Source organism: Carettochelys insculpta, chromosome 4 (assembly GCF_033958435.1).
Source record: "Carettochelys insculpta isolate YL-2023 chromosome 4, ASM3395843v1, whole genome shotgun sequence".
Lineage (NCBI taxonomy): Eukaryota > Metazoa > Chordata > Testudines > Carettochelyidae > Carettochelys > Carettochelys insculpta.
This window is the reverse complement of record NC_134140.1, coordinates 34,980,311-34,995,205: the sequence shown is the minus strand read 5'-3', so window position 1 is coordinate 34,995,205 and position 14,895 is coordinate 34,980,311.

The following is a 14,895-nucleotide window of genomic DNA, read 5'->3' as shown; positions in this document are numbered from 1 at the left end:
AATGGTGCTTTAAAGTGGTCTCTGAACTTTCCAGTGGAAACAAAGGTTTTCGATAAGGGACAGCCCAAACATGTTGCACTTAAGTCACCAGAGCCAAGCTCAGTTTACACCTACAGCCACTAATGAAACAGTCCCTCATCTCCCTGGAGGTTGCTGTAGTACAGGGATGCCCTGGCTATATCCTGAGGATTTGGAGCTGGAGGGACAGGGGATACAGCAGTTCGATACCAGCTAGGGATGCTCCAGCAGCCTGCCATGGTGGACTCAGTGTTGCTTTGCACTCCCTGGCTACGTCTACACGTGCAGCCAACATCGAAATAGCTTATTTCGATGTTGCGACATCGAAATAGTCTATTTCGATGAATAACGTCTACACGTCCTCCAGGGCCGGCAACGTCGATGTTCAACTTCGACGCTGCTCAGCCCAACATCGAAATAGGCGCAGCGAGGGAACGTCTACACATCAAAGTAGCACACATCGAAATAGGGATGCCAGGCACAGCTGCAGACAGGGTCACAGGGCGGACTCAACAGCAAGCCGCTCCCTTAAAGGGCCCCTCCCAGACACAGTTGCACTAAACAACACAAGATACACAGAGCTGACAACTGGTTGCAGACCCTGTGCCTGCAGCATAGATCCCCAGCTGCCGCAGAAGCAGCCAGAAGCCCTGGGCTAAGGGCTGCTGCCCACGGTGACCATAGAGCCCCGCAGGGGCTGGAGAGAGAGCATCTCTCAACCCCTCAGCTGATGGCCGCCATGGAGGACCCAGCAATTTCGACGTTGCGGGACGCAGATCGTCTACACGGTCCCTACTTCGACGTTGAACGTCGAAGTAGGGCGCTATTCCTATCTCCTCATGAGGTTAGCGACTTCGACGTCTCGCCGCCTAACATCGAAGTTAACTTCAAAATAGCGCCCGACGCGTGTAGACGCGACGGGCGCTATTTCGAAGTTGGTGCCACTACTTCGAAGTAGCGTGCACGTGTAGACGCAGCTCCTGAGGACTGCAGCACAGCAGTAATGCACAGAGGAAGTAGGACCTTGGTGTTCTTTGACTCGCGAGGTCTGAGATTTGATGGAAGGCGCAAAAGTAAAGCTGCTTTTATTTTAGTTCCTCCCAGGATAGAGGACACAACTGTCTGGTTACATCCCCTGGATGTTTTGTGAGGCAGAAAATTGAATGCAGCTGATAATTTCTTAGTTTATTGATTTCACTGAGGAGACTGGAAATGAAATCATTGTTTCTAGACATGCAGATCCTTTGGGTTACACCAGCTGGTTAAAGCATCACCTGTACTGTACTGAAGGGTTGGGGCACAGTTGAAGTTGCATCTTCTGTGCGGTAAGGTTGATGGCGGCTGCTACCCCATCAACACTGGCTACTCTTCTCAGCCTGGTGGAGGACTGGAATCAATAGGAGCAAGCTCAGAGATGAATTTATCATGTCAATGGTAGACACAATAAATCAATGGCCAATGGTTCAATTGCTGCCATGTTGACCTATTGAGTAATGAGATAAGACCTTAGTTCACTTTCCCAAGGGGAGAAAATAAATATTGGTGACTTGAGCCAGGCATGCCGGGAAGGCAGCATGTGGCCTAGGGAATTGGGAGGGCTAAGCAGAAGGAAGTTGCTGTCTGTACCCTACCCCAAGGAGAGGTTTGAGCATAGAATGGAGGGCTATAAAGAAACCTGACAGTGACTTGGGAAGGAACAGAGAGGAACTCTGGAATCCTCATGCCAAAGAAGGGTAGAAGGGTAGCAAGTGTAGGGAAAAGCGCTGGGAAAGGAAAAGCAGAGCAGCATGTGGCTGTAGGCAGGAGCAGCCCTAGCTTTTCGGTGGGTCAGGGTGGAAACCATTTCCAGTCTACCCACCCGTAGCTGCTGAGCCATCAGTCTATAAAAATCAAGCTGGCCGAAAAAGAAACGCACCTTGAGCAGCACAACAATCTGGTGCCCAGGCCGACCACCCTGCTTGCTAACTCTAAACTGAGTGCTCGCTGGGCGGAGCCAGGCAGCCCTGATGGTTAGGGTTTCCCAGGCTGGGCCCAAAGCAGTCACACTTGTATAGCTGTCATTATGCAGCCTCCAAGACAGAAGAATTTTGAGCCAAGAGGACCGACAAGAGCAGCGTAAGGTGAGCTGAAGGCAAACCTTTGGGGAAAGAAGGTCTTTGCACAACCTAAGCCACGAGAAAAGAATGGTTGGTTGGAGTTTGATACCACAGAAGAGATGGACTCTTGTAATTTAGCTGGAGGGACTAAGTCACTTTAGAAACAAACCTGCATTGAATACTGGAGGAATTAGTCAGAGCTCCAGGAGGGGAAACTGAGGCAAGAGGCTGCATTGCCCTGGAAGGTGGAAGACTAGCAAAATAGTTTATTAGGTGAGCTTTTGTGGGACAGACCCACTTCTTCAGACCACAGCCAGACCAGAACAGACTCAATATTTAAGACACAGAGAACCAAAAACAGTAAGCAAGGAGGAGAAATCAGAAAAAGATAATCAAGGTGAGCAAATCAGAGTGTGGAGGGGTGGGGGGGAAGGTCAAGAATTAGACTGAACCAATCTGTTGGCTTAATCTAATTCTTGACCTTCCCCCGCCCACCCCTCCACTCTCTGATTTGCTCACCTTGATTATCTTTTTCTGATTTCTCCTCCTTGCTCACTGTTTTTGGTTCTCTGTGCCTTAAATATTGAGTCTGTTCTGGTCTGGCTGTGGTCTGAAGAAGTGGGTCTGTCCCACGAAAGCTCACCTAATAAACTATTTTGCTAGTCTTTAAAGTGCTACTTGACTGCTTTTTGTTTTGCTAGTGTACAGACTAGCACGGCTTCCTCTCTGTTACCATTGGAAGGTGGAGGGTTATACTTTGGGACTACACCTTGTGAAAGGTACAACTTAATAGACATCTACCAGCGTCATCGTGAATTTTATGCTGTGTATAATTTGACACCCAACCTAAAAGAAGATCTGGGCGTCACATGCCCTGGTAAGGGATCATTCTAATCCAGATTGGCTTCAGGTACCTGTATCACAATCAGGCACAGTGAATCTGTTGTAGGGGAAGACACTGGTTGGCATTAAAATTCCTCACTACGTGGAGCTTCAGTCTGTATGTCTGCCCTTCGTGACTTCTAGGATCTGCAGCAGGCCAGTCATTCCTCTGGCTTGTTTGATAGCCCCCTCTGAGGCAATGGAAGCTGCTCATGAAGATCACCTCAGTAGCTTCTTTCATCATGACCTAGGTCATAGCAAAAGACAAGGGTAGGGCAGCTCGTCGGGGTGGTGGATTACTGGAAGAGCACCCCTGTTGCTCAGGAGACTGGAACATTAGTATTGGACTTGCTGACTTTCCTGAGCACACACAGCACTTAAACTATGGGCTCGTCTACCCTTACAGTACTGTATTGGCTCTGCTGTGCCACAGTAGTTCTTACTGAGGCTGCTCTCTACACTAGTGGGAGAGCATCTTCTCTCAGCACACATAACCCAGCAACCCACCTCCCCAAGAGGATGGGGCTCTGGCAATGGGACAGCCCCTCCCACCAACATAGCATTGTCTAACCAGGGGTTGTGTTGGTGCAACTGAGTTGCTCCAAACTCTGGTTTTTCTACACCACTGAGTGATGAACTTATACCTGTGTCAGTTTAGGATGTAAAGCAGGGCCCATGAATCAGCTTGTGCCAGAGTGAGCTTAGTATTTGTGGACAGCTTTGCTCATTAAGCTTTCCTCATTAAGCTCCTTCCCTCTCACACTTCCTGCCAGGGCCAGGGGTGCATGGTGCAAGCAGGGGAGTATTGCTCCAAGCAGTGCACGCATGCTGCGGCACAGAGTTTAGCTTTTGACCTTCAGCTCACCTCTGTGCCACTAGCACAAGATGGACCGGTGAGAAATGTCTTCTGCCTCTCCCCACAAACACCACCCTTCATTTCCAGAGATGCCACCTGCTTGGCTCAGTTACTGCATTCATGTGACCATAGAAGTAGATGGAGCTTCCTGGAACCTGCCCATGTTTTTAAAAAAAGCAAAACAAACGCTCTGATGTTTTCTCATTCTTTTATAATCGTGAAATATGTTACGAGAAATACTGAGTCATGGAAGGAGATGGAATAAGGTCATTTCCACTTAACTGAATCCCACGTCTTTGTACGTTTCCTAGACTAATGATTTTTCTGTGCCCTTTTATTGAAACATTCTCATGCACTGGATTGTACCTTTGCGTGCGGGCAGGTTGAGAAGTACAGGAAAAAAGATGACAGTTTCCTATTAAAGGCAAAAAATTGTATATACATTAAGATCCTCAGAGGGAAGGTGTTATCAAGGTGTAAGTTCCTAGTATGTGGGGTTTACAAGGACAGGTGACATCTTGAGCTAGTGACCATTGTTATGCACACCAGGTTCTCAGTGGCAGACTTTAAAACTTGATGGATTTAGTCACATTCATTTGTAAATAGTGTTGTTTTTTTTTTAAAATCAAACCTGTAATAAAACCAAGAAAGGGAAAAGCACAACATATGCTTCTATTCTAGGGCTACATCTACACTAGCTGGCTACTTCGAAGTAGCCGGCACAACGTCAAAATAGCACGCGTCGCGTCTACATGCGCCGTGTGCTATTTCAACATTCAAATCGAAGTTAAGTGGTGAGACGTTGAAATTGCTATTCCCATCAGAAGATGTTTTGCCTAAGATTTCCTCATTTCATCCCACTAATGCACTGTGCCAAACTCAGACCCAGGCATACCTCTGAAAACATGCCCCGTAGAGCCCCTTCAACACCCTTTTGGTAATTCCTGCAGCGTGCAGTGCTGCAGCGGGTTGTAAAAGAGGTGACACTGCAGTGTCTTCTGCAGCTTCCCCTAGAACAACGGTCAGGGCACTTCAGTGACTGTCAGCAGAACAGGCCTCTCTATATCAGTGCCAAAATTCATTGTAGTTGATTGACTGCGGGCTTGGGATAAGATGCAATATATGCAGAGAAGGAATCCCACGGTCCAGCCCTCCTATGCAGTGGCTTTGTCCACAACAACAATAAATAGACAGATACTGCTAAGATTTCAGTGATCAAAATCCTTAGACTGTGAGGCAAAAGGTCGGGCATGCTACAGAGCCACCCCTGGACATTTCTTCAGGACCCAAATATAATAAAAGCTCAGTTATCTGGCACCCAGATCGCCATCACATTGCATTAACCAGTGTGATGTGCCTAGTTGAGCCGGCAGGGCCAATGCAGTGGGGCCAGTTGCCCAACGGGGGCCAGATGATTGGCCAGCAGCAGTGGGTCCCACTCCAATATCTGACATTTTTGATTATCCAGCACTCCCTGTTTCGCAGAGGTGCTGAATAATGGAACTTTTACTGTACACCAACTTCAAATGAAGGCATGTGTGACTCCTACCTGCCTTGTGTTGCCCCTCGTGTTGTTACTGTCCTGGAAGGCAAACACTCTCCCGCTGCAGAGCAAAATACAGCAGTTTCAGCGTTCCATTCAATATGTGCCACACCATTCTCACAAGTTATCTGCTCTTCATTAACTGCTTATTAGCCAGATAAGATTATTTTTACAATACTCTGATGATTCAGCTCTGTGGAAGACCAAGGAAAAACCCGAGTGAAATCATAATCCTGCCAACATCAGCGTGGACTGGCACTGGTAAGAGGAGTGGAATTTGGTTCATCATGTTGTATAAGTAGCTCAGGATCAATATGAAATGAAATAAGTATGTCAGGGCCATCAGTAATTTCACTTTTATCAGGATCTTTCAAGGATCTGGGAAGATTAAGAACTTTTTAAACCACCCACAGGAAAAGAAGCCTGTTCTATAAATAAATGGTTTTGTTTCAACATTTGAAGGACAGATCACAATAGAGCCTGTTTCTATTTCAGTGCTTGTGGCAGTGTTACTTCTGGATTTGCAGCAAACCACTGCTGCATCCCTATTCAGGTGCAAAAAACTTTGTCAGTCTCTCCCTTTGGGCAGGGCACCACCTGCCAAGGTCTTGCACAGCAAGAATGACAAATCACATCCAGAGTCCTGCAGCAGGCCCACTTTCCCCCCAAGGAGCTTCTAAAGGCAGCACCCTCTAGGGAGTTCTGGACATAAATAGCGGTGGCCCTATTGTCCAACCTAAACCTCCCACGCTGCAATTTAAGCCTGTTGCTTCTTGTCCTATCATGAGATGTTAAGGAGAATAATTTTTTCCCCTCCTCCTTGTAACTCCTTTAGGTACTTGAAAGCTGAGGATGTTGAACAGGATTATAACAAAACTCCAAGTATTGCACAGCCTAGGGAGCTGTTTAAACAGTTTCTCACCCTGATGTCCACCAGGTTGCAGGCCTCAGCTCCAACAGCGTAAGTAGTGCACATGGGCTCTCCTCCATGCTGTACATCCACCCAGCAGCCAGTGAAACCATTGGAGACCTCTATGGCTTGGAGTGGGCCATGAGCAAGTCCATAACTTGGAATGGGCAGGAGCACCCCATTCACACCACCCTGTCCGGCCAGTGGAGAGAACAGATTTTTTTCCTGACTTCCAGTTCCATTGCCAGAGAGACTGGCACAGCTTGTGCTTTAGCTAATGGCAAGGTTTCACACACCGTTACACTTTGTTGCTCTTTTACATTGTTTGCGGGCAGGCAGTTGGTAATCACAATACTGCGAACGAGTAATGCTGTGTGTGTTTAGAAATAGGCTTTACTGTATAACACTCTGGCGTGTGAGTGTTTGGAAAAGGAGGAAGGTGGAGCCAAAGCTTTTAATAAAGGATCAAACTCTTTTCTACCCATGTCATCCTGAGCTGCATCCCTAGTTCTTTGCAAACCTGGCCCCAGACTCAGAGGACGGGTGCATTTTCTTGTTGCCTATACCAGGCCTGCACAATGACAGCATCCAGAGCCCATTCCAAGCACACGTTGAGCAGTGTACAAAGGCACTGGCTGCAATGGAATGCGAACAGTTCTGCAGGCAATGCCATCAACACCACCCTGGAATTTCCTCAGCGTTTAACCAACCTCTCTCCTCTTGTTTCCTGTGGCTAGGGTAGGGTTTGGAGGGGATTAGGTCCCTTTTTGTTCAAGCAAGTAAATGTCAGATCTCATCATCTTGTCTCCAGGTTCCTTTCCAGTGAATCCTGTTTCTGGTCCTGAACTTCTGTGGCTGCTCAAGGCCTGCAGAATGACTACGTCAAATTCAGGAGTGCTACTCAAACAGTGAGGTGAATGCTACTTGTCACAGGTAAACCATGGACACATGACATCCATTGATGGCTCCAGCACAGCAATGGGAAACCCATTCTCTCAAAGCCAGCTATTTTTCCAGAAACAGTAGCAACACGCACCACAGTATTAATTGCCTCTCAAATATCCCAACCACAGCCCCAAGAAAGTTGGCTTAACAACTCAGCTCCCAGCTGGCGAGTTATGGAACTGTAGTACTTTGGGAGCCAACCTCCAGAGGACAATAGCAACTGGCTTCTGGTGCCAGTATGTAGGCCTTCCTCAATCGTGTCCCCTAGTGCTGGATGGTTTGGCAAACTTCTTACTGAATGCCATGAAGTTCTGCTTCCACCTGTGGAAATTCTGGAGCCACTGCTAGTCATCCCAGGTCCACACAGTGATGTGGTTCTACCATGCTGTGCCAATGGCCCTGCACCTGACATGCTGATCTACATATGGGGAATCCTCAGTGGTGCCAATATACAACAGATGCCCCCAGTCTGCCATGAATTAACCACCCTGAGATCTCCTGCTACCTTTGGAGGGTGAAACTGCAGCTGTAATGTCATCCAACCTCACTCAGAACCTCTACCTCTGCCCTTCTCCAACAGGCATTCACAAGCAGTGCTGGATCCATGGCATGGCACTGACTAGAATAGACAGAAGCAATGAGTGTACAAAGCCACACATTCTCCAGTTGCATATGCTGGTGGAGTAAGACCACCTCCACAAGGAGGGACAGGAGCAGGGCCACATTAATGCAGGAACATTAGAAGTTGCAGCCCAGGACCCCAGACTAAGAGTGGGGGCCCTGCAAAAATAAATCTCCAGGACACTAACAGTCCAGTGGTGCAGCAGGGCCCAAGCAAGATGCCTGCCAGCTGTGGCTCCATACCACTCCCACAAGCAGCCAGATGCTGTGTCCCCAGTCAGTGGGGAGCAGCAGCTTTGAATGCTGCTTCCACACCCTGCCCCAGCAGGTACCATTGGCTGGTCCATGGGAGCTGCAAAGGCAGCGCTTGCAGGCCTGGGTGGCTCATGTAGGTACGCTTTGCCCCTCCCCATAGAGGTGCACAGAGACATACCAGCAACCAACCACTCCTGGGACATGTGACCATAGCATGTGGACAGCCTGCCTGAGCTCTGGTGCACTGCTAGCTTGGAGCCATCTGTGTAAGTCCTGGCCAGAGCCTGCACCTCTCCCTCACCTTACATCTCAGCCTCTGCCCCAGATAAGAACCCCCTCCTGAGCCCAAACTCCCTCCCAAAAAGACCCTAATAGAACAGCTGTTGTATGGTAAGAAGTAGCCTAGTTTGTATTACCTTAGCTATATGCTACATTTTAAGACTTAAATGTAACCACAGAAGGGCTTTGTTAATTAAAAGACAAGTTTAGTATCACAATAACAGCCCCCATGACATAAAAGAGCATTTTGTTTTAAGTCGTTAAAAAGACTTCTATATGGGGTCCCACAAAACCTTAAAGCCCCAGACCCAGAGGAGAGTTAAACTGGCATTGCCCAGGAGGGACAGATAATCCCCTGCAATACATCACATGCCAATTGTGAGAGCAGCTCAAGCCAGTGAAGTGCTAAGAGTCCTGATGAACACTCCCTGGATCAAACCCATCTCACCACAACAGTAGAACAGACACAGTGGCAGGGTGTGGTCATCTGCAACTCTACAGTGTGGCTGCTTGGCTACGCAAGCACAGAGCTGCCAGCCCAGGAGCAGAGACAGGGTGCCCTACACTATGCTGGTATCCCCTCAGAGGGAAATTTTGCTGTTAGTACATCACAGCTCAGGTGGGGCCTGAGGGTTCCTTGTGTCAACTGAAGAGAAAGATTATCTTAGGTCATGGCCACATAAACAATAGTATTCACTACTTTTATTGTTGATGGCACCAGAAATGTGATTATTATGCAATTTACCTTTCACTGGCAATGGAACAAAGGTCACTCTGGACTCCTTTACAACCATTTAATTGCAATGATTTTTACTATTCCTCGTGAGCAATTTGAATTATGGGCAGTTTATCCACTCATGACTAAGTTCTGTTTTCTGATACGCATGCATGCCACCTGCCACTGATTTTCAGGGGAGCTGCAGTGGTAGAACTGAGGGAGAGATTTGGTTCACACATGACCATAACTTTTGGAGGAAAGATCTGGTGAGACTTGGTCTGAGTGCATGTCTTTTTTCCCCATTAAAGAGCATCTAAGTCTTGTGAGTGAGCATGCTGTGTTACATACAGAAACCAACTACCGTACCAATTGCAAAGAAACATGGATAAGCAAACCCCTTTGCATGGCTGTGGACTTTCACAGTAGAATCCTGTGTAGAAATTTTATTGAGGCTGAAACTATTAGGCTGTGTCTATACTACTTTCCTCTTTCAAAAAAGTAATGCAAATGAGGGAAATCAAGAATGCAGGTGAGCTCTTGATTTCCTAGAAGAGCAACAGAACGGAACTATGGAAGCGAAGTGTGAGATTTGTAAGAGGTTTTTGTTTTGTTTTGGTTTGTTTTTTTGCGCAGGGCAGGGGAAGCAGTGTAGAAGGGGCTCTTTTGGGAAAAGAAAACTTTTTTGAAGAACCCTTACTCCTGAACCAAAAAAAATAGGTTTGCAGAGTTATTTCAGAAAAGAGGTTCCCACCTCAAAGAATGCCAGCTAAGTTGCTTTCCCACCCCACCACTCAAAAAAAAAAAAAAAGTCTCTTCCAAAAGAGGGGCTATTGGACCAGACTATATAAATCAAGCATGAGATTTGCAAATCAGCACTCCATTCGCAGTTTTGATTTCCCTCATTTGCGGTCCGCTTTTGAAAGAGGACTACAGCATAGACACAGCCCTAACAGCGGCTTAGCTAAAATGACTCACAGTAAAGGATGGCAAGGCCCAAAGCTACAAGTGACTGCTGTTAAAAATCCAGCATTCATTATCCATCACCACACAGGTGAATCTAAGGTACCTGACCAAGTGCTATTCTAAGGACAGGGAGTGCTTGCTGAGTGATAACAGTTGGAAAAAAAAAAAAGCTAACTGTTTAAATAGCAGTTAATTGTGATGACTTGCAAGGCTACTTCAGTTCATTTTTGCCCCTCATCTACCATTTCAGAGGGCACAACTCAGGCTATGTTTCCACAGAACTGTCAACAAGGAAGCTGAAAATGGAGTTAGCACAGGCAGTATACAGGCTTTACAGAGCTGTAGCTCCTAGAAAACAGTAAAAAGCCCTCCCCTTCACGAAGATAGAATGCACTGCAACTCACCCTCTACGCTTTGCAGGAACGGCCCCTCTTACCCAGGTCACTGCTTGGGTCAGTCTCTTGTCTCTTTCCCCCAGGAGCCAAGGCTTGCAATGCACCTGCATGGCAAGGAGCCCCACCCCTCCTCATAGGACTCCCTCACTGTCACTGTGCTGAAGTATGACTTACTCTCAACCATTTGCTGTCTTTCCAACACCTCTCCTCCCATCCTCTTACTCTATCCCCTATTTGCCAGTTGTTGAGGTTTATAAAGGTCTTCATCAAGCCAGCAAAGGAATCAGCTGGCTCCAATTTGCCTGAACTTGCTCCCTCTCAGCTGCTTCTAATTGCCTTGCTGTCCTCTGCTTCTAGTTAGTGGATCCTTTCCCCTTTTCAGGCTGGCTTTCTCCTATTCTGAAGGTGCATTTGGCCTAATCCTGCCATACAATATACAGCTGAAGTAACACAAAATGGTGTCTCCCTTGTAGTTGCCCCTGAAGAGAGCAGGGGGCTCTCTCATTTAAAGGAGCTGTACATAGAAAAAAGACAACATTGTCTTTCAGCTACCATAGCTAGAGAAATTTGGCTACATCTACACTAGCCCAAATCTTCGAAATGGCCATTTCAAAGGTTACTAATAAGGACCTGAAATGCATATTCAGGGTTTCATTAGCATGTCGCCAGCCATGGCTCTCTGAAATTGCCACTTTTTGCTGCCGCGCGGCTTGTCCAGACAGGGGTCCTTTTCAAAAGGACCCTGCCAACTTCAAAATCCCCTTATTCCTATCAGTCTGACTGCCTATGGAACTGTGTGTGCTTGAAGGGCTTGGTAATAAAAGAACACAGTTTACTGGAGTTAGGGTTCCCTTTGGGAAATACCCTAGCCTTCTCCCAGTCAGTATTTTCACTGAAAATACTGCTGGGAGTCTACGTTCATGGATTGCTAATTGGCCTTTTTGTGTGAGGCCATGTCTCACCTAAGTTAATAGTGAATTAAATGTACTATTTGAAGTGCCTATATATTTCAGTATATTTAAGTTAAGGCCCTGACTCTGGAATTCCCACTCCATGCATCTGACAAAGTAGGTCTTAGTGCATGAAAACTTGTGCTCCAATAAATCTGTTAGTCTATAAGGTGCCACAGGATTTGTTGTAGTCCTTACCTTCTTAGTAAACTATCTCTTTGGCTGTGTCTACACTAGCTCAAATGCATATTCAGCACCTCATTAGCATGCCGCCGGATGCAGCTCTTCGAAATTGCTGCTTTTCACTGCCACGTGGCTCATCCAGATAGGAGCCCTTTTCAAAAGGACCCCCCCAACTTTGAAATCCCCTTATTCCTATCGGCAGAATGCCAAATAAGAAGAAGGATTCTTTCAAAGATGAGGTTTATTTTCAAAAGAGCCTCATCTACACTGCTTTCTTTCTTTCGAAAGAATCTCTTCTGAAAATGGATTATGCAAATGAAGTGCAAGATATGCAAATCAGGGTCTTGTTTGCATTTTTTATTTCCCTCATTGGCATGCAAGTGTAGACGTAGCCTTGTGAGCAAGGTGGTGCAGAATGCTTTTCTACTGTCTTTTGGTTTGTGTTCTATACATTTTACCAAGGAACAACCACTGCTGGGGCAAACAGTAAGGGAGGGAATCCCTTACAATTAGATAGCCCATCTAGTTGTCTGTGTGGGATCATGCAACATTCTGGTGACAACTACAGTAATTTCTTCCACTGAAAAAGAATACGAGGAAAATAATGCATCTCTTCATGCAAGATAGCAACTAGTAACAAGGTGGAACCAACACCAGGTGCAAGATCCACAAAGGCTATTAGCTGCTACAATATTCCACTGATGAGTGGAATTCTTAGCTCTGAGTTAGGTGCCCTGGCTCCTTGCACAATTCACGGGGAAAAATTAAGCACCCTGCCATGAATGACTGCTTGTAAAGGGTTGAACCCGTAAAGAGTGAGTTCTCTGTTGGCCAGCAGCCGGATGAGCCACTTGGAAGAGCGAGGGGGATTTTTGAATTGAAGCAGTTACCTGCTGCAGGGTCTTCTGTTTGTGTGGCTGGAGGAGAGAGACACGGAGATGTTTAAGTCCGAGCAGGCTTAAGTAATTCAGCAAATATCCATGCCTCAGGAAACTCTGGGCATACTGATATGTACGTAGAAAGTAAATGTATAGTCAGCTGTGATTAGGTTATTTTTTATTTTGGGGTTGGTGCAGACTGGCTGAGATATGACCAGGGTCTCTACAAACAGGTTTCCCCTTCAGCTCCTGATACATTGGCTACTAAGGCCCCTTTGTGACTTAAGCAACACATACAGTCCATCAGAGAACCTCAATGATTGTTGATGCAGCAGGCGCAACACAACATAGCAGCAATTATGTAGAACCTCCCGTGCCTGCTCACGGCCCTGCCTTTTACGCCATTCACATTCCTCTTCAAGCTATCTCGTGAGCTAATGACTTCATTAGCACCACAAGTTGCCTGTCCTTCCAGACCCAAATTACCTATGTCCCTCATACTCCAACTACACCCAGTACCCTGATTCTTCTACGTGACCTTCCAAAGGGCTGTTTATAGCTGCTGACACCCCGTCACAGTTTCTCGTGTACTAGTTGTGGGTACTCAATACTGAGCTGCAGAGCGGCTTCTGGTTGCATATACCAAGCCAAATAGTTTTAACAGGGGAGCATATTTGTGGAGCCAGGCCCTTATCATCAACTAGCTCTCCACAGACAACAGCTTGAGAACTGATGCTCTGGGCCATAATCAAGTAGTGCAGGAATGAATTTTATCCTCTGTAACTTCTGCACAGCTCCTGCTAGAGCCAATAAGTGTTCCAAGTTGCATAGTGAGGGCAGAATCTCATTCAGAAGTGGCCAACCTGCAGCTCTTGAGCTGCATGCGGCTCTTGGGTCAATGAAATGTGGTTTCTGCTCAGAGCTGGGTGCCCGGACTGCTCACCACCACTTTGTACATGTGCTGCAGTGTCTGGAGAGAGAAGCACATGACGGCAGTGGTAGCAGCTCCAGTGAGTTCCAGGCATTGGGATAGAGCAGGGAGGGAGGGAGGGAAGAGGCTGAGGTTGTCTGGCTCTGGAGGGGGATTGAGTAAGAGTGGGGGGCGGGGGGACTGCCTGGCTTTGGGAGGAGGGGAAGGCAGAGAGAGGGCATTGGGTTAGAGCAGGGAGGGTGGGAGTGCCTGTCTCTGTGGGAGGGGTGGATGCATTGAGTTAGAGCAAAGGAGCAGAGAGTGCCAGAGAGAGCATTGAGCCATGTATTATATGTTTATTTTTATCTATTTGTCTACAGATATATATTATATATCTGTATAGAGACAGGAATAGGTATATGCTAGATAAAAATAAATATATAATATGTGTCACTTTGCAAGTGATCCAGACTATTTTGGCTCTTAGTCTCTAACTGGTTGGCTACCAATGGGCTAGGCCATAAATTGTTTATCCAGCTCATAATTTATGCTTCTTGCATAGTGTGAGCTAGGATTAATTGCATGCTACTGTCATCTGCTTGCAAAACATTATATCCTGTTGTAATTAAGTTGCTTGTTTATATTACAGTGCCCTGTGCTCGTGTATAGTGATTGGTACATGCAAGAAGTATAAAGGGGTAATTATGAAAGTTTCACAAAGGCATGAGCAAAATGGAATGTCAATATTGTCCTCCCTTCTGGGGTTCTGCTATGTTGTAAAACTGGGGTCTGAGCTGTATTGTGAATCTACTTTGTCATTGGTCTAGTGAAAACCAAGCTAATTACTATCCATGTAAGTAGTACACACCTGAGCTCCCTTCATTATGGAGGACGTGTTCCCCTTCAGAGTAAAGTGGTGAAGGCTGCAAGTCATTGAACATTCCCTACAAAAATACATTGCATGAGCTGAACAGTACAGTAACAAGCCAGCCAGTCACATGGACAAAAATATTTGTGTTAATGGCATTTGGTATGGTTAAAAATGCCTGCCGAATAGAAACAAAGCCTGATCTCTGACACAGTGAGGACTGTATGGAGCACGACATAACTGCTTACTTATATCACATTTATGGAAACAGATTTTCTTCTGATCACCTTATGTTGTTAAATGTTGGCCATGCCATGCCCCATATTTATATCTAGCACCCATTTGCTTACACTCCCACTGGATCACATGGATTTGTCGTCAGTATTATTCATGAACCAGTTTTTCTTGTAGTGCTGTAGGGATGTAGGGTGTAATTTTCTGCATTATAATTTGGCCCAGCTTTAGTGACTTCAGTGGTCCTATACTAATTTACCCTAGCAGCAAATATGGCTCATGGTATTTTTGCCCCTACCGCACACACTTGTGGTAATTTGAAAACTTGTTCCACAGTTCGATCCTTTTTTACCAAGAATCCTTTATCTCTGGCTATGATCCTGAGCTCAGC